This window comes from Typopeltis vanoorti, chromosome 22 (assembly GCF_054136105.1).
Source record: "Typopeltis vanoorti isolate ZY-2024b chromosome 22, IOZ_Tvanoo_1.0, whole genome shotgun sequence".
Lineage (NCBI taxonomy): Eukaryota > Metazoa > Arthropoda > Arachnida > Uropygi > Thelyphonidae > Typopeltis > Typopeltis vanoorti.
Genome location: NC_143570.1, coordinates 50,853,576 through 50,880,247, shown reverse-complemented (window position 1 = coordinate 50,880,247; position 26,672 = coordinate 50,853,576).

Genomic DNA, 26,672 nt, shown 5'->3' with positions numbered 1-26,672 from the left:
CTCACATTATTTTCTATATCATTAATTAACAAATTAAATAGTAGTGGCCTAAGTACAGACCCTGTGCGCCACGTCACTAGTCACATGCCTTCTACAGGACTTTGCTCCTGTATAAACTGCTGTCTGGTATCTCTCCAACAATCATCATCATCTTATCAATATCTCTAGCTTCATGCATGTGCATACTCATTTGATGTAATTTATCTATCAGGATTCCATGCGGTATCCTGTCAAAAGCCTTTGTGAAGTCCAATCGTATCCCTTCACAAAGCCATGCTGCCTCCTTCCCCATATATTGTCCCATTCTTATCCACCCATTCCAGAATCTTGTGTTTAACCAACTTCTCCAATACTTGAACCACTGTCCCTGAAATGCTGATGGCTCGTTAGTTTGTTACTTTGGTCTTGGAAACCTTCTTTATGCAATGGAAAGATTTTCACCTCATCAATTCCCGTGGGACTCTATCTGAGCTACACAGATTAAACAATCTAATCGAAGGGACTACTAATTCCCTAGCACATTCTCGTAAAACACGAGCTGATATCCCATTCAAATTCATAACTGTATTCACATCCAGATTATGTAATATCCTGTGTACTCGACTTCTTCTATCCGTACTTTTGCGTTAAACTCTGTCATATCTATCACTGTAATATCGTCACCTGAATGATACACTCTTGCAAAATGATCATTTAATAATTCAACTAGCTCGTCTGCTTCAGTAACTAACCTCCCTATAATCTATATTATTCAAATTCATTCTACCTGCGGTCATTCTTTTTTTTTTTTTTAATTGCCACATACTAAAATAACTTTCAGATTACTCTTGGCTCGTTCGGCTAATCTTCGATTTTGCCTTTCTTACCTTACCAGTCACTCTTCTGGTCTGTGCTTTATACTCATGGGCTTAATGGTCATACCTGCTTATGAATCTGTTCCACACTTTTCACTTTTTACTTCTGCTTTAATGCTGTAACTCATCCATTTAATTCCCATTTTATTAATTCTCTTAACTCTCGGTATGCAGTCAGCTACTTGTTCTTTTAAACACCCCTTTACCACTTCACGTACACTACTAACATCTTTTCCCTGAGGTATATCCTTCCATAGTTCCACTCCAAACAATTTTCTAAGTTTCTCTTAGTTCCCAGCTTTGTAATTCCACATGAAACCCTTCTTTATTGAATATTCCACATGCTTGCCCACCTCCCAAATCAAAACTGAATGATCGCTCTCGCTGATTGGCTGCATTATATCCATCTTAAACACAAATCCTCAGATGTCATCACAAGGTCCAGCACTCTCGATCCCCTAGTACCTTCCATTATGTGTTGCCTTAAGTAATTATTTCTAATAAGCTGCATTCCTTTAGCCCATTATGGCCTTTCCTCCGTTCACTCTTTATCCCCATAATTAAAGTTATCCATAATAATTATCTATCCTCTACTTATTCAATGTATATTCTGATACGTATCACTCCCATCCTTTGCATTCTCTGGCCTATAGCAGCAGCCAACCAGATATTTGTCATGTTAGCTTGTATCTTACAACAGACAGCCTCAAATACGCTGCTTTCCTGTTGGACTACCACTCTTAAAGGAACAGAATTTCGTAGCCTAACCACCGCTTGGATATAAAACTGATTACAGGCAACTGATTTTATTTGCCTTCTTGGAGAGAAAAAATGTTTTTTTTTTTTCGGATTTTTAAAATATATTAAAGTATTATATAATGTCCTAAGCGGTTTTGTGGAATTCGGTTGTAACTTAAGTATGTCATTTATCATTTACATTCAAAAATCATTATGTTGTTTCTGTCTGGTCTTTGCTCATTACCAACTTCTGATATGCGTGTGTGTTCCTGCAATTAGCAACGATGGAAAAGACATTCCCATAACATTGTAAATCATATTTAGTTGAATGTCAGAGCTGTCTTTAAAATTCAGCTCTTTCAGTCCATCGATTTACATTCATACGACAAGACCACAAATCAATGAACTGAAAAAGCTGAATTTTCAAGTTCAAACACGGACTCTATTAAAAACGAACAGTTTAAGTTCTTGCGACTCTGATAATACCTTTTCAGCCTTTAAATCCACAATCTTAAAATAATACTTACATTCGCCCAGTTATTTAAGCAAATAATAAAAAAAAAAGACATAATTTTATTTGGCAATGGTCACATCGTTCCTATGGCAACCGTATTTCTGTTATTTCAACTGATAACAAGAAAGTAGTCTGGAATTTTTTTTTTTTTTTTAGAGTTAAACTAATTACTTTCTTCCTCCGATGTTTTTTTCCTGCATTTGGAAATTGTGATTAAAAGCAGATAGAAGGTTATTGGAATTTCCTCGAGGCATGCAAACCAATTATTCAAACAGCTCCCTCGTGTTTAATTAAATCTGTGGGATTGGGTAGTTTGGGCACACACGAAAAGCCTTCGTCCGGGTAATTACCAACAGCTATCGGTAATGTGGTGGAAAAGACAAAAATTCCTATTTTTGTTCCTTAAGAAAAGAATTGGATTAGTAATGGAAACGGTGGAGGCAAAGCGCAAATGATGACTTCTCATTTAGCGATTTTTCGGATTAAAGCGACATTTAAGGAACTGAGGGCTTTCAGATTTCCCCTTTAAAAAACCAATAAAAGAAGATAACGAAAGTTCAAATTGATTAACCTCTTCAATTTTTTTTAAATAGAAAAACATAATTACAGATTTTTTTTCTCAAATCAAATGTTTTAATTTAAAAAAAAATCTATAAAATCAAATCAAAGATTTAGTCGCATTCCTCTTGCTTGAGAATGACTGATTCTCTCTTCGATTTCTCCAAACGAACACTTGAGCAGCTTGCACAACTCATTCATAACGCTAATATTGCGATTGTGTCACAGAAATATCAGCAGCAGCTTTCTCTCATTAATTAGCGTGGAGATATCCATACAACGGAATGACACAGTAAGATTAAGGTAAGATTTAATTTCAGGCACTTTGTGTCACGTTTCACCTTCACTGCTTTCCCATTCTCTGCCGATGTGCATTTAAAGGAAACATCTGGGATAAAGTCACGAGTTCAGTTTATTTAATTAAATACAAAGTGATGTATTCAGAACTGAAATTAAAATGATATATTGTCAGAACATGGTCGCACACAAATCGTATTTTCTGATCATTTATATTCATTGAAACTATGGGTTTTTATTTTTCTAGATTTTCTTTCACTTAAAGAACATTCTTCTAAATGATTGCTGACTTCTTTTATTCTGGTTGTTGACAGGACCAGGTTAGGTTTAACAAATAAAAAATTTTACGACTGGTGAAAACTACATTTTTACCCCATTTTATTTTTATCTGAGATGTCAGGTGCTTGCTGATTTTTTTTTTTTTTAAATCACCCGGAAAATGAAAGCATTTATAACTCATTAGGGTTTGCTTTGGATGGAAAAAACCTGAGTTCGAATCCCGTATAGTTTTATATAATTCAACTGAAAAGCTCTGATAAGAGCTTTTCAGTTCAATTTGAGTTAATCGGTCTCATACCAGAATGGCAGGGTTTTTCCTCCTAGTAACTTGGGTTTTTCTTCCACCACAAAACATGCAGACCACCCAGAAGAACACATACACACAGTATACAGACATAAGAGACTATGCGAATGAGGATTAATCACTGTAATCCGTTAGATTTGGTTTCGAAAGCCTGAACAATCTACGCATAAGAATAAAATAGGAAAGAAGGAACATATAGAGTATAGCAGTTCCCCCACCCCTCTCTTCTGTAAAGATATGCAGGTAGCAGAGATTTGCTATCTGCGTAGCTTTAAACAAGATACGCAGCATTAAGGAAAGCAACTAGCAGTTGCTAGTTGCTTTGGCCTTAATTCCAAAGAACAGCAACAGCCTAAAGCATTGGTACTAACGTACAATTGATTATCAGCTTTTCCTGCTGCGATTCACATGAAGAAGTGATTATTATTATTATTTAGAATGAGTGGCCAAAAGCATCTAATATGAGAACTTTATGATTTCAAGCTTAGATACTACGGGGCACAGTTTTTTAATTAAAAAAAAATTTTTTTTTTATGTTGGGCCCATACACGAGAGGATAGTTGGTCAACCGATAGTACGTTAATACCGTATATGGAAAGAGATCTGGGAAAAGAGGAACTTGTTCTCACATTAGATTTCAAGGCCTGTGCATCGCATTCCTTGGGACACATATGGAAGGGAAGGGGAGGCTGTTCCTGAGTACAGAGAATTCTGGGAAGAAGTATATTGCATTTCACTTGGTCCAAAAAGTTCAAATCTGGCAGCATAACTCTCAAAGAATGAAGTGATCGAAATCAATTCAGATATAAGCATTTGTAGATTGTCGATCGAATTCCGTACTGTAGAGGAAACTGTTTGATGCCATGAGACCTTTTCATTTAGACGTTAACTAAGTTAAAAAGTGAGTGCATCTCAACAAGCCAAACTCGATCGAGTTCTTAGCCAATGTCAGGTTGCGCATTTGGCAGAATTTTGATTTTTGGACGTAGCTCACTTTTGACCGATTCCAGAAGAGTCGCCGATGAGAACATGCTGTTCTGCATAAGCGCTACCTGACAATGGCTAATAGCAAATAGGTGCATCACCTACAGGACATCATACCTTATGTGCAGCAGTTTGCATGTAAGAAATTTGCATCTAGTATAAAGTCGAGATCTGGGCCACTTAACTATGATATATTCCCATCGATGGCTCACTTTTTGCACGGGTGGCACTTCGCCAGTATTGAAGTGAAGATGGGTTGGAGCATTTTTTCCCCATCCAAGGTCTATTCATTATGAAGACGTTATAATATTGGCTCTCGTGTTGTATTGAAATTCTAATTTTCTGATGTTAAAATGAAAATATCATATTTCAAATATCAGAAAATTTGAAAACGAAAAAAAAAAAAATAATTTCACGCGTTCACCTTCTCTTTATGTCTGAGCGCAGCGTCTCTATATCACAATCAGAAGCACATTTGTCTGAATGAAAAGACAGGGATCCCAAGTGCAGAATGTAGGAGGAAGGACTTCTTCCCCAAGGAAATTTGGTCCCTCTCACAAAACAGGTAAACGAGAGAATATTCAATTAACAGAAATGATACACTCAGTTATGGCCTTAGTCACTTTCAGCGCAATTCTAAAAGAGATTTTATCCATGGAAGTTATTTCGATTTTCCCAACATCTGCTTTCGAATTCATGCGAGCTACACAAATACAAAAGTAAGTCGGACTTCTCATGATTTAGATTCATTTCGTGATGAGATTAAAGATATATTTGATTTATCAAAAATAGAATTTTAAATATTGCAAATGTGTTATAAGAAGATATAAACTGGGTTTAATGGGTCGGAGATTTTTGAAGAATGTTAGCCTACTAGTTTCACCACCTGACTGGTGGCTTCGTCTGGGCAAGATAACTCTATGCAAAAAAGTTTAAAGAACAAAAACAAGCTTAAATTAAGCTTTAATTAAATATGAATTTGTAATTTTTCATCCTTCGGTTATGTATTAGTTGTAATTTAAACTTGTTTTGTTCTTTAAGTTGTTTTTATAGACGAAGCCACCAGTCAGGTGGCGAAAAACTAGTAGGCTAACATTCTGTATCAAAAATCTCCGACCCAGTATATATAATCTTATAATATATAGTGGTCGGAAAAAAAAAAAAAAAAAAAAAAACATTCATCATTGCAAATATATGATTTCAATGCCGCGTGTTATTGCCTAAAATAAAAATCACTGATAGTCATTGACGGCTAAAGTGAGATTGGCTGCTTTTCAGTCTTCAAAACGTTATGGCTAAACGGGATCACTGCTTCCTTCATGATAAAAGGCATTAGCGAATGAAATTTAGATATCAGATTTCAAAAGCAAGTTGTTGAGTTTAATTTTGCTCGACATTTAAGATTAACTTTTTAAATTATTTAAATTAACTGAGGACTACTTTTAAGTAGTCCTGAGTTCGCTGTTCTTTGTTTCTCGGCATATTCACGAATACCAAATATGTGTGTTAGCTATACTATAAATTTATGCAATGAACTTTGCTAAACCGCTCATGCCCGTGGAATTTCATGCGTATTAGTTACGATTTCTCTTTCTTGCTACATTCATTCTTTAGTCAATTTCCATTATGTTTTTCTTAATTTTTAGCGTCTGAGTTTGTCCTTCACGAAAACATCTCTCGATTTCATAGTTTTATTGCTAACATTGAAGTCATTATTACTAGCCACAGTCAGTCCATGAGTAACAGCTTCTCGATGATACTAATTAAGATGCTGGAGATCACCCCTTGAGCTCCGTCTATCCATTGCGAATGGATGAGATGAGGTCAAAGATGAGACCATTCCCATGAACTCAGTTGAGTTCGTGGGGGCGAACCGTCACGTTGCAAGGCCGAAGAGTCACACCCACAAGAAGTAGTGCCAAAATTTCTTTGTTTATCATGCATGCATAGAAAGATCAAGGAGAGCACTTTATTCTTCGGTTTAGATTTTTTTTGTTCGTTTTATTTAGGATTATTCAAATGCAACTAAGGCGATGATGAATGTGTATTATGTTGGTCAGTACGTGTATTTTTCATCGGTTTGTTGTTTTTTGCAGGGAGGGAAACTGTCCCCCATCCATGTGAGACTAATTTATCTTCACTGGAGAAGCTCTTATGTAGTCCTTCGCCTTCGTAGGTGCAAGGGAAGAAGACATAAATCACTGCGCTGCAACAAAACTACATCCTTCAGTAATTAGTACACAACTAGAAGAGTTTCAAATGTTTTCTCTCTCTGACTCTCTCTCTCTTTCTCGGATGAATGATAGAAAATCGGATTGATTTCTTTCTTACTCTCATTGTGTATCACATTTTCCACTTCATTAATTATCTCCTTACCTTTCAGTGATAAAAGTGAAAATTTTAAAACCCGTCTCAAGAATGACAGATTTAGGTATCAAATCCGCTTATTAAAATACTGTAAGTCGATATTCTTCCCTTATCACTGTTCGAAGATAAACAACTCGTGGAATCTCCCGTGCGCATTATCCGTAACAACAACTTAAGGCAGTGCTTTAAAAAAAAAAAAAAGAGTACGAAGAGGATAAAAAGGAAACGACAGAAACAAAGAAATTCGATTTTTTAAAAACCGTGTATTGATTTCACCGTGGTATCTCTGAGCAGCATGCAGCCAACTGCTTGTTAACACAGTAACTACCTGGCTGAACGGATTTAGAGAAAAGGAGGTTAAAGAGATAAGAAAAAAAAAAGTCGATCATTTTAATCAGGGATTTATCTATTTAGAGCTCGTTTGCTGTTCTATCTTTGGCCTCGATTATCGATTCTACACAAGACATTTAAGGTGTGTTACGACTCTTCGTGATGATAGGGGCACCGCTGTACAGTTTGTTTGAAAACTCGTATCGGACTTGGTTATTAGCACACATTAATACACGTTTTCCATTAGACAAAGGACGTATATTCAGATAGTGGAAATGCTGTGAATAATTCATCGCAGCCACCGGAGTTCTTGGTCCGTAGATCAATAACGCATTTCCTCTTCTGAATACTGATACAGTTCTGATAAGAAGCGGATACTAATCAATAAAAGTCTCATTTTTCCAGCGACCGTTATTGAAAGAAGGAAAACTGGTTTGTCGGACTCGATAGTCCCAGAAACCTTAGCGCCACCTGCTTTAAATTCAAAACTTTTTCGTCAGATAATTTTCAGTATTGGAATACGAAGACCTGAAAAGATTTCAAAGTGTGTATTTAATACTAAATGAGTGTTGGATGATTTAAACTATTTAAATATCGTGAATATTTAATACTAAAATATTGTCTATTTCGTGACATTATTTATGATGTACACTGAATTGGAATAAGGACTGATATCCAATATTTATGAGTCGTGTTTTGCAATATTCTTTCTTTATCGCGTACAAGTGTTAGTTTTTAGGAGCATTAGTCTTTCACAACATTCCATTTCGTCCACAATGTTATAATGGATCGACATCAGAACCTCTGCAGACCAATTTTATAACATCAGTTATCCAAACTGTTGTATATTGCAGGTGCTTTACTTACAGTATGACAAAATGCACTGTCGAGCTGAAGGATACTTGGATCTATTTCGTAAAACGACTATAATGTAGGAAAAATGGCCCTAGTTTTTAGCCAGTGCAATTCAGACCTTACCAGGCGGAATAGCTCCAGACCATTACATATCAGCCACAAAACTTCATAACTGCACTCTCAGATATAAGGCATTCCTAAGCTATCTAACACTCATCTATCCTATTGGAAAAGGGGGGGAGGTTACGAGTGATTAGTTGATCCATATAACCAGTTGAAATGTTCTTTATGCCAATCTTTACGTCGCAATGTAAAGAACATTGCGACTGGTATGTGGAATGTTGAAGTTTTCTTTACACTACTGTACTCTGCGTTCTTGATGAGCACTGTGGTTTGGCTTGTTTGAAGCTTCCCTTCAATAGGAGTCGAGACTGTGCAGTTTTTTTTTTTGTAGTGTCTCTATTAACGTGAATCCCTGTAGCAGACCCTTTCAATTGTTGATTGATGGCTTCCCTATCGGACTTCATGGGCTTTTCATGTATGATGCACCCTGCTATGAATATTCTTTGCTCCCTCTTTTGGTATTAACTTCCTGTGATTATCTTGGTTGAGGTGGCATCTTCACATTTTCATCTTGTAATAATGTTGCTTATAGTTGATTTTGCATTATAAGGCTTTTATCACAGTCACATATCAATATAACAATTGCACTATTCAGACCCTACCAGCCGGAATATTTGCATCCTATTCTTTCGAAGTTTGTAGCTCATGGCTGCAGAAACCACCATAAAAATGCCCTTATGCTTCGTTTATATCAAATCCAGTATAGTCTTTTGATTAATCCTGATCATTTAGTAACTTTTTTTTGATAACAATTTAACTTTTCAGCAACAATGCTGTTTTGAAAGTAACTCTGAATTTTGTTATGGCCACAATGAATTCACTTTTCCATCATACTGAGCAAAGTAGACGACTTATTCATGTCTCTCGAAAATGTTCCACGCTTCTGCAATTATTGTAACTGAGCCTAATTGCACTTTTGGTCACGTGACTTCTTGCTTATATACTACTTTTATAAATAGATACAGAAACTTCACAGAGATCTATAAAGCGCTCAAAAGAGTCGAATGTAAAGCTCGCATTATGCAAAAATATATATACCCGTTATGGTTTAGGGCCACAAGATAGCAGCATGCTGTAATCTCTTCTTCCCTACAAGCAATATTCAGTGATACTTTTGAGAATCATTATCAGTGATGGCTGTAGACCCAGTGCATAATGAGTTTTTCGATCTTTAAAAAACTTTGTAGGACTAAAAGAGCTCCACCTATTCTGTTAGGAGGTTAACAAGATGTAGGAGGATTTATTTTAGTATTATGTAATAACGCTTCTTTGTAAATGCATCACTTGCAAGGGGTGATTAGTTCAATATTCGTCATTGGAGGCTCTGCTGTCATAAGTTACAGCAGAGCCTTTTGAGTTTCTGCGTCTATTTTTTTTTTAAATGCAAATTGGGGAAAATTTCAGAGGCGCTTTCAATTCTGTCGATATCAGGAAGGGAATGCTGAGGTGATTTTACAAAAATGCTTTTAATGGTTGAACTGAAGAATGTGAGAAAAACAATATGTAACTTCTTAAATGGACTCGTTTAGAAGTGTGGGATGCATTTCGCAAAATGCTGAAATCCCCATTAAATCTGTATTTTCCGTGCATACAAGTTATTCATGGACACTCTTTCTCTGTCTGCCTCGACAGAATTTATTGAAATTTGAATCCACGAAAAAAAAATTCTAGATAAGTAATAATATTTTTATTTTATTTAATTTTATTTATTTATTTATTTATATTTTTTTGTAGTCAGACAGGAGCAAAGTGGAGCAAAACTTCTTAAAAACACAGCAATAACTCCACTCTAGCTGAATGGAATGGATTGAAATTTAGGATGTGTGCTAAGCGTTGTCAACTAAGTTTTTGTTTCAGCTGAACCATTAAATGGCAGAATGAGTCTGAACAAAATTATGTCACTACAAAAGGTTCTGGTTCAACTGTTGAATAATGAATGGTCTTACTATACAAGATTGATATCAAGAAACTCCTCCTTTCTTTTTTAAAGATTGTCTGCAGTCATTTCGTTAATTGCTTTTGTAAATACATTTCTAGTGAAACCATTTTTTATACGCGACAGAACTCGGAATTGTATTAAGTATACTGAAGTGGTTGTTGGTATTTTACCCAAAGTAATTAATAGTTTAACAGAACTAATATTCTGTGGTCATCTAGAAACTGTCCGGGACAAAACCTCAAGATAGGGTTATCTGTTAAAAAGTGGACGTATACTAAGCTAATTAATAACTAGTCACCGTCATTATTTGGACACCCGAGCGAGCTTCTCTTGTCCATTGTATCCCTATAGGACCTCAACACTAACATTATGTGTCCAGTTAGAGTGATCAAAACGACATCTATCAACCAAAATTATAACTCCTGATTAAAGGGTAATGTCAGGCAATCGTCTACTGACGATTTGTTTATTACTGAAATTTTCTCCAACTGGGGAGCGAGAGAATGGAGGAAGCAGATAAAAGACAGATAAGAAAAGTACGAAAGGATGACAGTAACACAATTACTGTACAGACAGTCGTGGCTGTTGATACCTCTCGCACTTGGCATGTGCGTGAATGATAAATTACCACCTATGAATCAGGTAATGTCTAACGTTAGTGTCGCTACGGTGTCAAGGTTACAGTTGCCGACTCCGTGAACTCTCTTGTTCCTTACTCTGCTGATCGTAGACGCCTATAGTTGCCTCTTGACACGGTGTACTTTAGATGCGGAGGTTTAAAACGACGTAAAATGAAAGAAAAGAAGTCACATCCGCCGGGCAAACTCATTCAGCGGTTGATTACGTGTCGGTGGCCTCCCCTTGACAACACCCCGAAAAGAAGTGACGTGCCTCAAGGAAAAAAAAAGTCGACCCCGCCTTCGCAAGTTCACGCGTACTGCAGACATTAGTTAAAAGGGATTTCTCTCGAAACGTCTTTCAAGAATTGGGATGAAGATTGGCACCGGCTGTCACTCGTATTCACTGTCTGTGTAAAGCGGCTAATTTTGAACTCCGTCCGTAATTAACTCACCAGACTATTCTTCCTTTTCTCAAAGAAAAGCGTCAATTATTTCCGTCAAATGACCTATAGGTGTGTCCATTAGTGGTTGTTTGCGAACCAGATCGCAACCCAGTGGAGGATAAAGGTTTCTTGATTTGATTTGATTTTTTTTTTTTTTAATCTATTGACCGAGAGAACTTCATGGGCAAGAAACGTGACTGTCTCGAGAGGCAAACGTGCATTAATATTGAAACAGTAAATATTTTAACAACTTCACACTATCTGGACTATGTAACCAGCCCAAACGCAACTAACCTACATTGTAATGGGAAATGATCCTGTGATTGGTGTTAAAATTTCCTTGCGATAACGACATTCTCGCTTTGTATTTATTCCTCACATTATAGCATAAGGTCTGATTACATTACATGGGAAAAGGTATATTGTCCTTATGCTGTGATGTGAGGAATATTCAAAGTTTCGGGTGAGTTAATGATCACAATCAAACTTCTGACGTTTTTGTCCGGGAAAAGGTTTTGATAATTTGTCTTACATTGTGTGATTTCGTAACTTGTGGCAACGTCTATTACACCATATCGGCGGAAGGAGGACCGTTATAGGTTCTATTCTATTGCATATCGCCGATTAGGGAATCTTTTTTTTTTTTTTTTTAAGCTGGTTACCGAGTTAGTGCGACTTTATTTGATTATTCCGAAAACTCTGATTTTTAACCTCCGGAACTCAGAAAAATCGACAGTAGATTACCTACAATCGACAGTGTTTCACAATAATACTAAGTTAGGATTAGAAGCATGAAATAGCGACAATTATCTATATAGTTTTGTCTGTACTCCGATAGAGGTCGTAGTAATCTTTCGGCTCCCAAATAATTTTCAAATATCCGATTTAAACGTTGCTTAGTATCTGCAGCTATAAAAGGTAGCTACATTACTTTTAAACAACACACACACACACACACACACACACACACACACACACACACACACACACACACACACACACACACACACACACACACACACACACACACACACACACACACACACACACACACACACACACCGTCGATAGGGTGTAGTATAGAGGCTGCCTGCCTCTATACTACAGCCATATTGCCGTAGGCACCGTCGCTACGTTAACAATTAATTACTGTTAGCGTAGCAAGTGCGGGAAGCAGTTTTTCCAAGCTTAAACTGATTAAAAATTATTTGCGAACAGCAATGACCCAAGAAAGATTGGTTGATCTAGCAACTATATCGATAGTGGCGGACATAACTTATAATTTAAATTTAGAACAACTTATAAACAGTTTTATTGTACGAGTACAGTATGAGACTTGTAAAACACACACACAGAAGACAACACAAAAGTGAAATACGGTGATGAAAGACTCGAGTGAAAACTAGGTTGAGCACCGGTTCGCGGCCTCAGATACAAACTGGGATCTTGAAGTATTACCTCTTCCCATATTTTGAGAAGTTTCATGCAGCCATATTTTTTCAGGTTAAGCTGATTTTTGAGAGCAGCTGAAGGTTCTAAAAACAGTCTTCCTGTTCCTGTTTTAAATTGCTACGATGGACCATGGTGGTCTCCTTTAAATTGATTCTATCAGCCGTGTCCAAAGCAGGTCTGCATGCCATTTGGTCCCTCGCCAAAGCAATCGGTCGTAACCTCTTCCCAAAACTATTTCCACCTCTATCATACCCAGATGACTCCATTGCGTCATCACCTACAGAAAAGGCCAATCTCCTGGCCACGCACTTTGCTTCCAATGCACGCATAATTGATGACAAATGTCCGCCAACCATTCCAGATGCCCAACATACAATGTCCACTATATCCTTTTGCCAGAAAGAGATCAGTAAAGTACTGTCCAAATTAGACACAAAAAAGAGTCCTGGCCCTGATGGCATTCCTCCAATTGTCTTGCAGGTTTTTGAATGTCTTGAAGGTTTGCGCACCAGAACTGCCTCCTGTCCTGTGTCACTTATACATACTGTCTTACTCCACTCTATTCCACAGTCTAGAAATTGGCCTATTCAACCCATCCCAAGAAGGGCGACAAGTCACTGCCGTCCAACTACCACCCCATCTCGCTCACCTCAGTCTTGTCTAAAGTAATGGAAAAAACATCATCTCCCAACTCCTAGACTTCCTTGAAGCTACCTGTCTAATAAACGACCGCCAGTACTGATTCCGTTGCTGCCGATCAACAGGAGATCTATTCATATATTGCACCCATCTCTGGACAAATGCCATGGAGATGTTTGGCGAATCTCAAAAATGGTTGGACTTGATATCGCCAAGGCGTTCGACCGGGTCTGGTACAAGGGCTTACTAAGCAAGTTGTCATCGTTCGGTCTATCTCAAGACCTCTGTAGTTGGATGCCAGCTTTCTATCTGGACGCACACTATGTGTGTGGTGGTGAATGGCTCCTTATCCTCTCACCATTCAACTCGGGGTTCCTCAAGGTTCTGTCCTCTCACCAACCCTCTTCCTACTATATATATCAATGACCTACTTCAGCTTACCTTCAACCCAATACACAGTTTGCAGACGACAGCACCCCTTCCTTTCTTTTGATAAACCTTACTCCACACAACTCACCTCAACCTACAGAACAGCAATCACCACTGCCCTCATTTCAGACCTCCAAGACATTCTCCAATGGGGTTCAGATAACCTAGTCAATTTCAGTGCAAATAAAACACACTACTGTCTCATTTCTCATAAAAAAAGAATCATTTTCTCCCAGTATTATTTTTGGCAGTACCCAAATTAGACAATCTCAGATTTCTCATCTTGGAATTAACCTGACATCAAACCTCTCCTGGCATAAACACATAACAATTGCATCCTCAGCTTCTAAAAAACTAGGATTTCTCTTTCGCTCAAGACGTTACTTCATCCCTGAACAGCTGTTAATTTTATACAAATCACAAATCCGTCCAACCATCGAATACTGCTCCCACATATGGGGTGGGGCCCCAAAAAGCTCCCTCAAAATGCTCTACTCAATACAGAGAGAGCAATCAGACTTATTAATGATCCATCTATTACCAACTTACTGCCCCCCCCCCCACTTTCGCACAGACGATCGGTCTCCGCACTATGTGTTTTCTACAAATACTTCCACGGAAAATGTTCATCTGAAATAGCATCAATAAATCCCCCACTTAGTACTAAGGTCGTTGGAACACGTGCAGCTGCCCGACATCCCTACACAGCGCACCTTGAAATCCACAGAACAAGTTTCTTTTCTTCCTCCTTCATCCCTGCAATTGCTATACTATGGAACAGTCTTCCCCTTGATGTGTTCTTTAAGGAATACAATATATAGTCATTTAAATCCTTCTTTCCCAACCCATACACGGTACTAATGTACTATAGGTTGATCTACCAATCTCTCGTGTGTGGGCTCAGCATAAAATAAAATTAAAAAAAAAAAAAAGCGCACGCCACTGTATCCTTAACGCCAATGGAATAACAATATTACAATGGATATCGTTCTCAGAGACCGCTCTATCTGCAGAGCTTGCAGATTATTATCTCACTTAATCTCAGATTAACAATTAAAATCTATTTAAAAAATTTCTTCCTGGCCTCCTTAAATCACAAAACAAGACCTCAACCCTTCAGTTTTCACCTTCACTTGGATATACGAATTTCTGACAAAAGACTGCTATGGAACCTGGCGGTCTTTTTACCAATGAATTCCATGCTTTTGATCATACTTTTGATTGTATCAAAAGCATGATCTGCAAGACCGAATTGACCATAGCCATGATGGCAGATGTATTTTTCATATTTCTTCTATGAGAATGATGACTGATCTTCCTGTCTGTTCATAGCAGGAACAGGAAACTCTTGATACACCAGGAAATGAGAAAGGAGTTTGTCCGTAGTGGAACGGTTTCAAGTGGGAGTTTGAAAGCTATGCCGAGGTCATATTTCTTTAAGATTCCAGCTATTTTTTCTAACATGCCTCTGTTATAGGGGATGGTGATAGCATTACTAATATCCTTCTGAAGAAAAGATTGTGGATTGCAGTGGAATTGATTTTTTTTTTTTTAATTCTGTGGGAAGTGTAGCCATTAGATAGGAAGGTATGGTGTATATGATTGAGTTCTACTGCAAGAGAGGCCCCACTGGAACAAAAGTTATAGGCTCTGTTAGTTAGTGTTTTAATGATATCATATTGTTGAGAGAGGGGGTGGGGTGGGGGGTGGAATGGAAAGTGAATCGCAAGCGAATGTGAATGTATCTGCCTGTGTGAGTAGGGCTTCTCTATGCTGAAATGGACAAGTTATCATTAAGTAGTCATCTTTCTAGACATCTGAATGTTACTCAGATGTCTAGAAAGGCAATTATTAGTTTCAATTTCCATTGTAAATTGGATTCTTGGGTGAAGACTACTGAGGTGAGTCTAATGTGTCTGAGTTATGAAGACAAACAGAGAACACGTCATCGACATATCTTAGTTAGATAGAAGGTTTGAGAAGGACCGAGTAAAGAGTTTTTCAAAATCTTCCATGAAAAAAATATTTGCGAGGGCAGTGAAAGGTGGGGGGGGGAAACACTTAGAAATATCCTCTATCTGGTTGTCAATTTTGTTTTTCCAATAGAAATATCAGTAATGGATAGCAAAGGAAAATATATGTGATACCAGGAGGAATTTTTTTTAAAAGTGATAATGTGTCATTTAGGGAAATATTAAATTATTAGGTGATATCAAAGCTGACTAAGATATCTGCATTATTGACAGATTTTCAATGGAAATTTTTAAATGGGTAGAGTTTTTTATGTAATGTAGTTTGGCCAGTAAGGAGGAATAAAGAGATTTCGCTGGATAATTTATAGGAAGGGGAATCCGTAGCATAGGGAAGCTGCTTGTGAATTTTAGGCAAGTTGTATATCCTGGTGGGAATGAGAACTGAACGGTTTAAGTCTTTTTGTGATTTCAGGAGGCCAGGAAGAAACGTTTCTTGAATATACTATAATTTTTTGATCTGGATTTAGTGAGATAATAATCTAAAGGTATCTACATAGAGCGGTCTCTGAGAATGATATCCATTATTATATTGCATTCACTGGCGTTGCTCTTGCTGACCTGCTTTGGACACGGCTGATAGAATCAACTGAAAAAAGACCACCATGGCCCATCGTAGCAAATTTAAAACAGAAAGACTGTTTTTAAAATCTTCATCTTCTGTTCTCAAAAATTAACCTAACTCGAATAAATACGGTTTCATAAAAACCTTTCAAAATATGGAAAACGCTAATAATACTTCGAGATCCCAGTTTACATTCGAGGTCCAATAAGTGCTCACAGAGGGTGCCCCATCTAGTTTGGACATTAGTATTTCTTTAATTTATTTAATTTCGTTTTTAGTGTTGCTTTTGTGTGTATTAGAAGTCTCATGTTGTACTCCCTGAAAATGTCTCTGTAAATGAGACGAAATAATGGAAGAATTAAATAGTGCTTTAAATCCTTTCTCGTGCTGTTTCACTCCATTAGGGCTCCAACAGGAGTTGCTTTCAAAACTTTTGCCTTAACGCATGGATTTTGTTTTATCTTAGCAGACAAGACAAAATCTTTCATTATTCAAAAATTACATCGACTTCATTGACTATTTTTAGAATAGTCAATAAAGTCGATGTAGTTTTTGAATCTTTCAATAAAGAAACTTTTTTTTCTTTATTGAAAAATTTGCATTTTTCAGTAAAGAAAAAAAAAATCAGAAACCTGGATTGCAGAACGAGGACGCACTGAAAATAATTATTAGGACTAAAAGGTAAAATATAAAATATGACACACTGAAATACACTTTTTTTTGTATTTCTATCAATTAATTATTCGAAATAGTATTCACATTACTTTGTACAAGGTTGTAGTTTGCAATACTGTTCTTATATGGTAATCAAGTTGTGTCTACTTAACTTCTGGAGTGCGGTAAAAATCGTGTTGCTCAGTCCGAGTGTAGTCAAGTTCAGTACGTTTCAGATTTTCCTATTCCTAATGTGGATCTATTTGATCTTTTAGAGCACGCTAGTCAACTTGAAGTGCGCATTTTAAGAAGCACAAACCAAGTCGTCTGTAGCAAAATTCAGTACTTGCAAGTTATAGTCTGCGAAAAATCGATCCAAACAGAATTGATGATGATGATCACCCACTACAAGGTGAAGGCTTCTCTATTTCTCTCATGGTAACCCAGTCCATCTTGGTAGAGTGTATAAATATTTGTATGAATAAATATATGAAGATGAAAGACAATCACAAATATCCACGCTCTAAGCGGGATTTGAACCTGCAGCCTCTTGGCTGGCTGGAGCGGATACGCTAACCACTCGGCCAACCAGGTCATCCCCAAACAGAATTATTAAGCCAATACCAAGCTATTAAGAATTCTACGAATGTAATCTAGGCTAGGATGCTAACGTACATACAAATATTTCAGATATAAAATATGTTTGTCTGACTTACGCTGCCAAAAATGCGTTTAATGAGTCTTACAAAGTATACAAGTGTATATCTAGACGTCCGAAGATTGGAGGGTCAAATCTGAAAAATTAAAAGATTCAACTTTCAATAGCGACTCCGCAGGAGGTGCACAAACATGAAAGTGAATCTGAAAGAGGCGGCTTGCAACCTTTTGCCAATGCTTCTCTGTTCGAAGTCAGTGAATTCAGAATCATTGTAGTTACATCTTTTTTATCTTACAGAAATCCAAAACTCATATTCAAGCTAGTAATGGATGGACTATTATTATTTGTTTGATCATGCAGTCCTCCATTTCCTTAGAAGACCTCCATGGAGTAGAGGATAGATATAATCCCCTTCTTTTGAAAACTTCTTGTATTACGATGTGAATCGTAATACAAGAAGAAACATTTATAAGGAATTTTCAACTGAAAGGGAGTTAGCCCGCCTTCAAAGGTGACAATGTTTATTTACTTCATGAAACTCCGGTTTTCAACTCGAAAAGTGCGCATACTAGACGGAGGATGCAGGCAGTTTCAGGACATAATGCTTGCAATATATCTATTGATTCTTCGTTCTCATATTTACCGACTCTAGTACAGGAAAAAATAGCGATCCAGACTGAAGAATACGTTTTCTCTGAAAGTACTGTAGAAAAATATTTTGAAGTTGCATTATAAACAATTCTATACGGAATCGAGGTTGTTTGAAATCAGAATATTCAGATTAAATCATTTTAAACCAATATAGAGATACTGCGTATCTTGGTTAAGAAGCAAATGAGTCATCCTTGCGGATTTGCGTGATTAAACCTTGGTAAAGATAATTCCTTCCTTTAATAAAACGTATGCGATATAGAATATTCTTTTTTAGTCTGCACAGACTCTAAAAAGAATATTGATCTCCCTCCTTATCTTACTCTTACAAATATTCCATCTATTATGGCAGCAGGTTGTTGAAATCAAGGTTCTTTTTAGCACGAACCAGCAACCATGATTTATTCATGTTGTTGGCACTACATCATTCTGCATTCTACTTGATTTACCGAGTTGCGAATGATAAGTGATGGAATAGATAAGAAAAATCATTTCGTATTAGTTTTGCGGCTTAAAGTTATGCATGTTTTATATTGTGGTGGGATTTTTGAATTGACTCATAATTTGTAAGGCAGTGAACACATATTCTTCTACAGCTTTCGATGGGTAAATATTCATCTTTAAAATGCAGCAGCTATTACAGTCACCTCATGCAGTTCACGGCATCCGTATATTTATGGACTCTTCATGGTAATTCGAATTGAAGAACTGATATTTCAGACAGGTTTTTTCCTTGGCGCTGTCTTGGATTTTCAAGCCGCAAAGATTCGCAATAATTACTCAATAAAAATCAGGCCGCATTCGGAATATACATTTGTTGGAGAGGGAATGGAAATGGTTGTAGATAGGATTTTTTTCTTGCAATATGACAGTTTTATTGTCTGAAAAAAAAAATCTGTTACTGAATATGGAAAAATTCTATCTCATTGTTCTTTGAACCGAGCTCAGTTGAACTAACGACTGCATCTCCACCCTTACTTTGCACGTTTGTTGTTTTCTTCTGTGGAAGCTCCTGCATCTTTACAAATGAGATTATTTCATTGAAGAAGGATAAATACCCACATTTCGTACTGAAAACGAGACAGATGATGTTCAATATGGAAATCGAATTTTTCCAGGGTATAGAGAAGAGATTTTACCATTTACTATGAGTTGCTTTGGTATTCGTGAAACGTAAGATTGTGCTATAATGTTTCTCTTTATTTTCAACGTTTCAGATGAAGAAAGTTGAATAAATAAATATATCTTTTTTTTTTATGATTTTTCGAAGTGAATCTACTTTCTCCCTGTCGTCTCCAAACAAAGAAAAAATCTCCTATTCTAGTTGTTTCCCAGAAATTTTCTTGCTTTGCTCAGCAAAGAGAAAAAGCAAGAAAATATTTTTGGTTATTGTCCAGCAACAACTTGCTCAGAAATTTAGTAATGTAATTTCGTACTGTAATTTAGTATTGCTAAGATGTTCTTATTGCATTGCTGGTATATATATCTAAGTATGGAACCTCGAACTGTGTCATCGAAAAAGAGTTTTTAGACTTTAGTGTGCAGAGATGAACATGGATTCTATATTGTGAATTTGAGCATAAGTGATCGGAGTTATTAGCCTTCAATTGCTTCTGATATCTCTTAGAGATAAAACAAACACACAATTTTATGTTTGTTGAAGGTTGTTAAGAGAGTTCGTTTTTTCTAGTTAGGAAATCAATTGATTGGGGGGGGGGGAAGCGGAATAGACATTCATCAGTCCAGATCTTTTGGACTAAGGAATGTCTATTCTACTTCCTCGCTGATGATTAAGCCAGGGTATGGCGACAGTAGTAAGAATCAATGGTTCCACTGTAGCAGGCAGGTAAGGACAGTCACATATTAGGTGTTTTGGTGCTGCTGAAATGATGTCTAAATTTCAAGACTAGTTGAACATCGCTGCAACACTTCGTACTCGCTTCCTCTGTCTGATAACTTACTTCTGGCACGATAATACGCCATATCATAAAACACAGTTCACGTACGAGGATGACTTTTGCATGCTTGAAGAATGGAATGTTTGGTACGAGTACCTCTCGAGCTCGGATGTTAATGTTATACTTTTTTTGGGGGCATTCTTTGGCAGGATAAGACGCTGTATTCTTGCATCGCCATTTAATTGATTGATCGATCTATGACCTTCACATAAACCAGCGATCTCCAGTTATAGTACTGCATCAACCTCCATGAATCGCTGTTGATCCATGGTCGGATCTGACAACGGAAGTGCACATCTACATATTATCGCATCCGACAATATGTAGACGTGCGTGCACAGTAAGTCATTGTTTCTGATGAGTTTTATTGCATCGTCAGTGAATTATGACAATATCCCGTTCTACATCAAAGAGCTGGAAAGTTCAAGTGTGAATACACATTACTGTATGTGTGCATATGCCAAGATCACGCCTTGTACTACTGTTCCGAATATATATCATGGTAGTTTATTCACATATGTATACATTTTTTATATTATTTATTATTCTGCACGGCACTGCATTGAGGATAACATGTGTCCGATATCACTTTCATAATTAGGGCTTAAAAACAAACAAACAAAAAAAGTGTTTCAGTGTTTGGTCTGATTTTGCTCGTATTCTATATATAACTTTGATTGACTGGCTTTTTACATTTGTCAACGCTTATTCTCTTCTTCAAATATGATGCCTAAATAGCTGGAATGTTTTGTTTTATAAGACTGCTTGGGAATTCGTTTTTTTTTTTAAATATTCCACTCGGAACCTATTGCCATTATTTCGCTATCAAATCTCATAATAAATGTGAATCTCACATCCTTACAATTTGCGACAACTTAAACAGGTTGATTCTACATCCCTGTCATAAACTTTTAAAGGCATATTCAACACCTCAAACTAACAACGTCTCAGTCACTATGGATCCAGAACTCTCGCATTTCCGATACTGTCCTTTTGTAGCTGCAGCAAGAATGTCTACATGCAAAACAGACAAACTTAACTCGATGGATCATGTAATTGTAAACAACCAGAATCAAATGTAATGCATGCTTGGAGTTGCTATTTGTTTTAGGGTAAGTTATACATCGGTGTTTGGCAGTAAAAAGTGAATATGATTTTACTGAATTAGCTGATATATACCTCCATTATTGTCGCGACAACGGAAGTGCATACGAAGCAGGCCGGCTTTATCAAAAAGCTTTCCTGGTTATAGAATTCCTTGGTGAACGTGACGCAGTTTAATTACCGCAAAATGAAGACAGTGAAGAACCGTGATGCAACGGAAACCGATAAAAACTGTCTATGGTATGGAATCCACACTAGCCTGAGGATGGTGTGGATTCCATACCACTGCAGTGGAAGAAGCCATTTCCAAGGCAGTTTAATACTGAGACGTGTATGAAAATCAGCTTTTTACGTACCATTTCTATGTGGTTCAAACACTTACTAGTCTCAAGGTCCGAAGGTGTCTTGATCGAAGGTTCCTAGAAAGATGGATTGTTGAGGTCGACTAATTATTACTTGGCCTTGTTCACCTGACCTAAATTAATATAGTGGAGTTTGATTTGTGAGGCTATTTGAAATCATTCGTGTATTGAACCCCAGTGAGGACTATTGAACTGCGGGAAATTTTTGGCCGTGCAGGCACTGCTATCAGACTGTAACTTTTGAGTGTGCGAGGTTTTCAATGGAGAGACGTCACAACAGTCGTGTGATTGGCATTGGAGGTCATTTTAAACATCTGCCGTGAGGTGTGTTGATCCTACATTGTTTTATTTACTACTTACCAAGAGATTTATGCTTTATTTCTTGATGTTATGCATTCTGAGTTAAAGTTTGCCGCTACAGTAGTCTTATGAGAAATGTGAGTTTTTCAGATTCATGTTTATTGAGACCTTTTTTATTTCAGTTTTGAGATGTAGAACACACTTTAACGGTTATGACAGGCGTGTGAAACAGGTATATGAATGCACTTTTTCTCCAATATGCAAGTCATTCATGCCTCATAATTCAAAATGGACATCTTATTCGTGTGAATATGTACAATTTGTTAGCTTTTTTCTTTGATTTTAACGGCCACTTATTCCCTCAAGAGAGAGTCCTGTAAATAGCTCGTATCACTAAGATGTCCTGCGATCTGGATCTCATCGAACGTGAAAATGAAAAATTGTCAATCACAAGTTAGTAAGCATAAAATATTATTTATGCATTTTAGATGTCTTTCTTCGTGATATAAATTAGTATTCGGTTGGTATTTGGTTTTAACAAAACGGCCCAACTTTCTACAGACGAGCTGAAAAGAAAACTTCAACAAGTTTCACTACTTCTCTATGTAAAGATCTCTCTCTCTCTCTCTCCTATATGCAATGAGTCTGGATCGTACATTAATTATCTGATACTGTGTGAATGATGTCCATAATGTTGCATGAAAGACTTCTGAAAAAAGTGAGGCAAATAGAGAAGAAGCAGGAAGTATTTTGTTGCTGCTATTGTGGTATTGCTCGAATTTCAGAGAAGAATTTGCATACTCATTAAAGCAGTGTTAGCATTCTTTAATTTTTGTAGCCGCTTCTAGTTCAATACACTTTTTTTTTTAAATATGAGATATCACTTTTTTGTTAGATAAGATTAAAACCGCACGAATAATTGGTCGAAATCGGTTGGATAGTGTGACTTTGGCGCCTGTAGCACTTTACTTTCTTCTCTCTCCCTTATTCGGATAATACTTTATTCTGGAAAATTATGTTTGAGTTCACAAGAATAATTATTATTCAGCTGTTCAAAACACGACGAAGAAGTAATCCATTAAAATCAACAATTTTCGTTAAGCAATATTTGCATCTTTCGGGATCATCACTATTAACATCAACTGTACGTATTTATTTATAATATCGTATTGCGGCATATTAATAAATAATATTTTCTTTATTTTAGCATTAATTATGTTAAGAGTGGCCATAGAATTTCAAATAGGTAATAAAAAAAAAAAGAAGAAGGAAAAATTGTGCTTGTATGATCCTTACACCACTTTAAATCTTATATTTTGGTGCTTTATGTGAAAGGGTTGCATTGAAGTTTCAGAAATAAAGAGTTTTAAAGTCCTTTTTAGGACTTCCTAGGTAACGAATGCTGTAGCCAATGAAGTTTTAACTGAGGCTTGGCTATTGCCATTACCCAGCCATGACTAGAGCTTTTTAGCTCAGATTTTCTTCATTCAGATGACGGGATAAAGAGTTAAAGAGTCAAGGACTCAGTCCATCGCCCAGTTCTTATAAGAACTAAGTTTCAGAAATAGTATTCGCATGACACAATAATCAAAAAAAAAAAAACATCTTGCGATCTAAGGAGACTATTTATTTATTTATTTATTAGAATGCACTTTTGTGTATCAGCATACATACCTTCATGATCATTTTTATAAATGATGAATTGAGTGTAGTGGAATAAACAAAATAGTCCCCGCGAAGTTCCGCTTATGCTCCTGGTATTTTCCTTGTTTGAGTTTGATCAGAGACAGAGTACTGTATACCGATCACAACCAAAATTTCAACAGAATATTTGAAATTTCTCTCTTTCTCTTTTTTTTTTTAATCGTGATTTCTGTTTCTTAAGTGGGGTATGTGTATATATACCTTTAACAATTGCACAAATGTATGCTTAACAGTGCGTGCCTTGTGAAAATATCAGACTGAAATTATATAGTGTAAAAGCTTTAAAAAAGGTGTAAGAACCATAATAAGATAACATTATGGCTAGTAAATAGTACAGTATTTGAAATTACATACTGTACTTGGTTACCAGTCAGCTTTCTATATAAGTGATAATTTAGGACATCGGTTTTCCTTAATTATCCAGAAAAGTGGCGTTTGACCGATGTTAATTTTCAACCAGAAAGAAGAACCACCTCCACCTGTCATGTGATAGTGTTCATAGTAAATCGCAAAAAGAGAAGTGTGACTGTTCACACTTATAGTGCTCTAGCGAATTGGAAGAACATATCCTACGGGACTTATCGAGAGGTCGAATCAACGCCTTTATGAACTCAATTCCATCACTTTATCGCTAGTGTTTTAGTTCTGTACAGTTGAAGCTATGAAATATATGTTTAAAAATGCAATATTAATCAAAAGTTATATTCAAAAGCAGCCGATCTGAAAACTCTGACGCTATCAAGGTAATAGATAGTCTTCTTCATTTGTTTTTTTGAGACCTTAATCATTTTGGGATTTTTTTTCCCCTTTTTTACTGTGTTTACTGGAATTACTTCTTCGTGCTGTGTTGACTAAAGATAGCAGTCCTACTAGAATATTGGATAATCACAAAATGAAAGTAGCAATAAAATTATTAACGATTCCCAAATGCGATCTGTATTGGTTATCGATTAAGATAAGATGTGGGGGAGGGGAGGGGAATTCATTGTCCCAGTGCGGCAACTTCATCAAGCAAACCGCTAGTCTGATAAAAAGCCATTTTATCACGCAAAGAATTTCCGTTTGTAGAGCCACCGTGCAAATCCAATACATTGGCGAAGCTATTTGATTTTTCGAATAAAAATTCTTCATCACTTAAATGGAAATAGTATTTTTTCTTCGCTGGCACATCTGTAACAATTCAGGGAACGTTTCTGTTAGCTTCCCGTTGCCTCTTCATCATCCATCACCATCTAAAGTGGAGCTACAGAATACAGTCATAAATCTGGATTTTCCTATAGCCTTCTTGGAAGAAATAACATTGCTGTATATGTAGTAGTGGTGTAAATATGGATATGTATATATAAACAAAATGATCACAACCACATAGTTAAAATAAATATTTTTTTTATTGTTAACCCTACTATAATTACAAAACCACCCTGTCACAGCCTATTGGATGTATTAGAAATGTTCTAGCCGTGGCACTTTCTTAAGCGTCTTGTACTTTGTACGACGGAGAGTTTTGAGTTTTTCTTATCCCCCAAATAATCGATCCCCGTTCATATATTAAGTAGTTTTTACAACTAGTTTTTGTACGTCAGTCAATTGAAGATGGGGTTGATTTTGGTGCAGGTTAGCTTATTATCTTAATATTCTTAAAAACAGTTTTTTTAATAGCTAATAGATCCCTCTCATTGAAGAGCAACTATTATTCATCAGACTTTTAACCTTTTATTTCACGAACATCGTTGTTCATGAATTTTCAGATAAACTTTCTTGCTTCCAGATTACACCTAAACATATTTTAAAGCGGTATCAACATTCCCGATCCCCTGTATTAACTAGATTACAGATACACTTGGAAATAGCACCATGCTTCATTGTAGCATTATTTTGAGAAATATTATCTTACTGTTTTTCATCTCAAGTCTTCGTGTGTTGTTTTTCGTCAAGCTGCACTGTGCAGTGTATTCCAGAAAAATGGTATGTCTCTGGTTGGCGAAAAAAAAAATATACACGGGGCTAGTAGAAGCTGATATTATTGATAATATTCAACCATAAGAACTCACTGTTTAATACAACTGTGAATGATCTCCAATTATGCTTGTTGAAGCTGACATCTGTCATCACAATACTGCCCATACGTTCTTGTAGTTCGTTCAAGTCTCATATCGCATGGGTGGTAATATTGTTCAGGTACAGGTTTATTACCTTAGTTGAATAAATGTGGGAATTTCTTTCTTTTTAAGTAGTAAATTAAAAATAAATAAACGAAAAAAATATTAAAATTCAAGACGAACACAAATCTATTGATTTTGATTAAAAAAGTTTATAGTTGGTATTTCTAAAGAAACAAACTGCAGAAAAGAATAAGATTTGCAGTGACGGACGACGATATCGAATGATAAATATTGTTAGAGAAAAAAAGACAAGCAAATTGTTAAAGTAGAAGACAGGAAGAGACAGAGTGATGGATGGAAATGGATAGCAGATGGTATGGGTGTTACAAAAAGTGAGAACGAAAAAAAGATAACTTCTAGGGCACTCAGAAAATAAAAGAAATAAATCAGTGCGGCTTAGAAAAGCCACGAGAATGACACTATCTTGATTTCTGAGTATAAAGTGGTGATAATTTGGATTATTTAATATTTTTTCAGTGTAAAAGACAGACAGACTTCTTTCTATAAAACAAACTGATTGTCTTGCAATAAATTCAAGAATTCGATTTTTGAGCAATTCTCATAAATGTAAAAATGAAGAAATCGAAAAAAAAAAAAAAAGTAGAAAACTCGTTTGTCTTACTGGTGAACTTCTTTTGGTACACTTCATAGAGAAAAAAGGAAAACCCATTGATCATCGCTCGTGAAATGTTGGATGGGCATCTTGTGGAACACAGTTTGTTACTCGTAGCAGCTTGTCCGGTAAAGTTCCTTAAGTTACGAGCTACATGTGTGCACACTGTCATAGTCGCCCATCCTG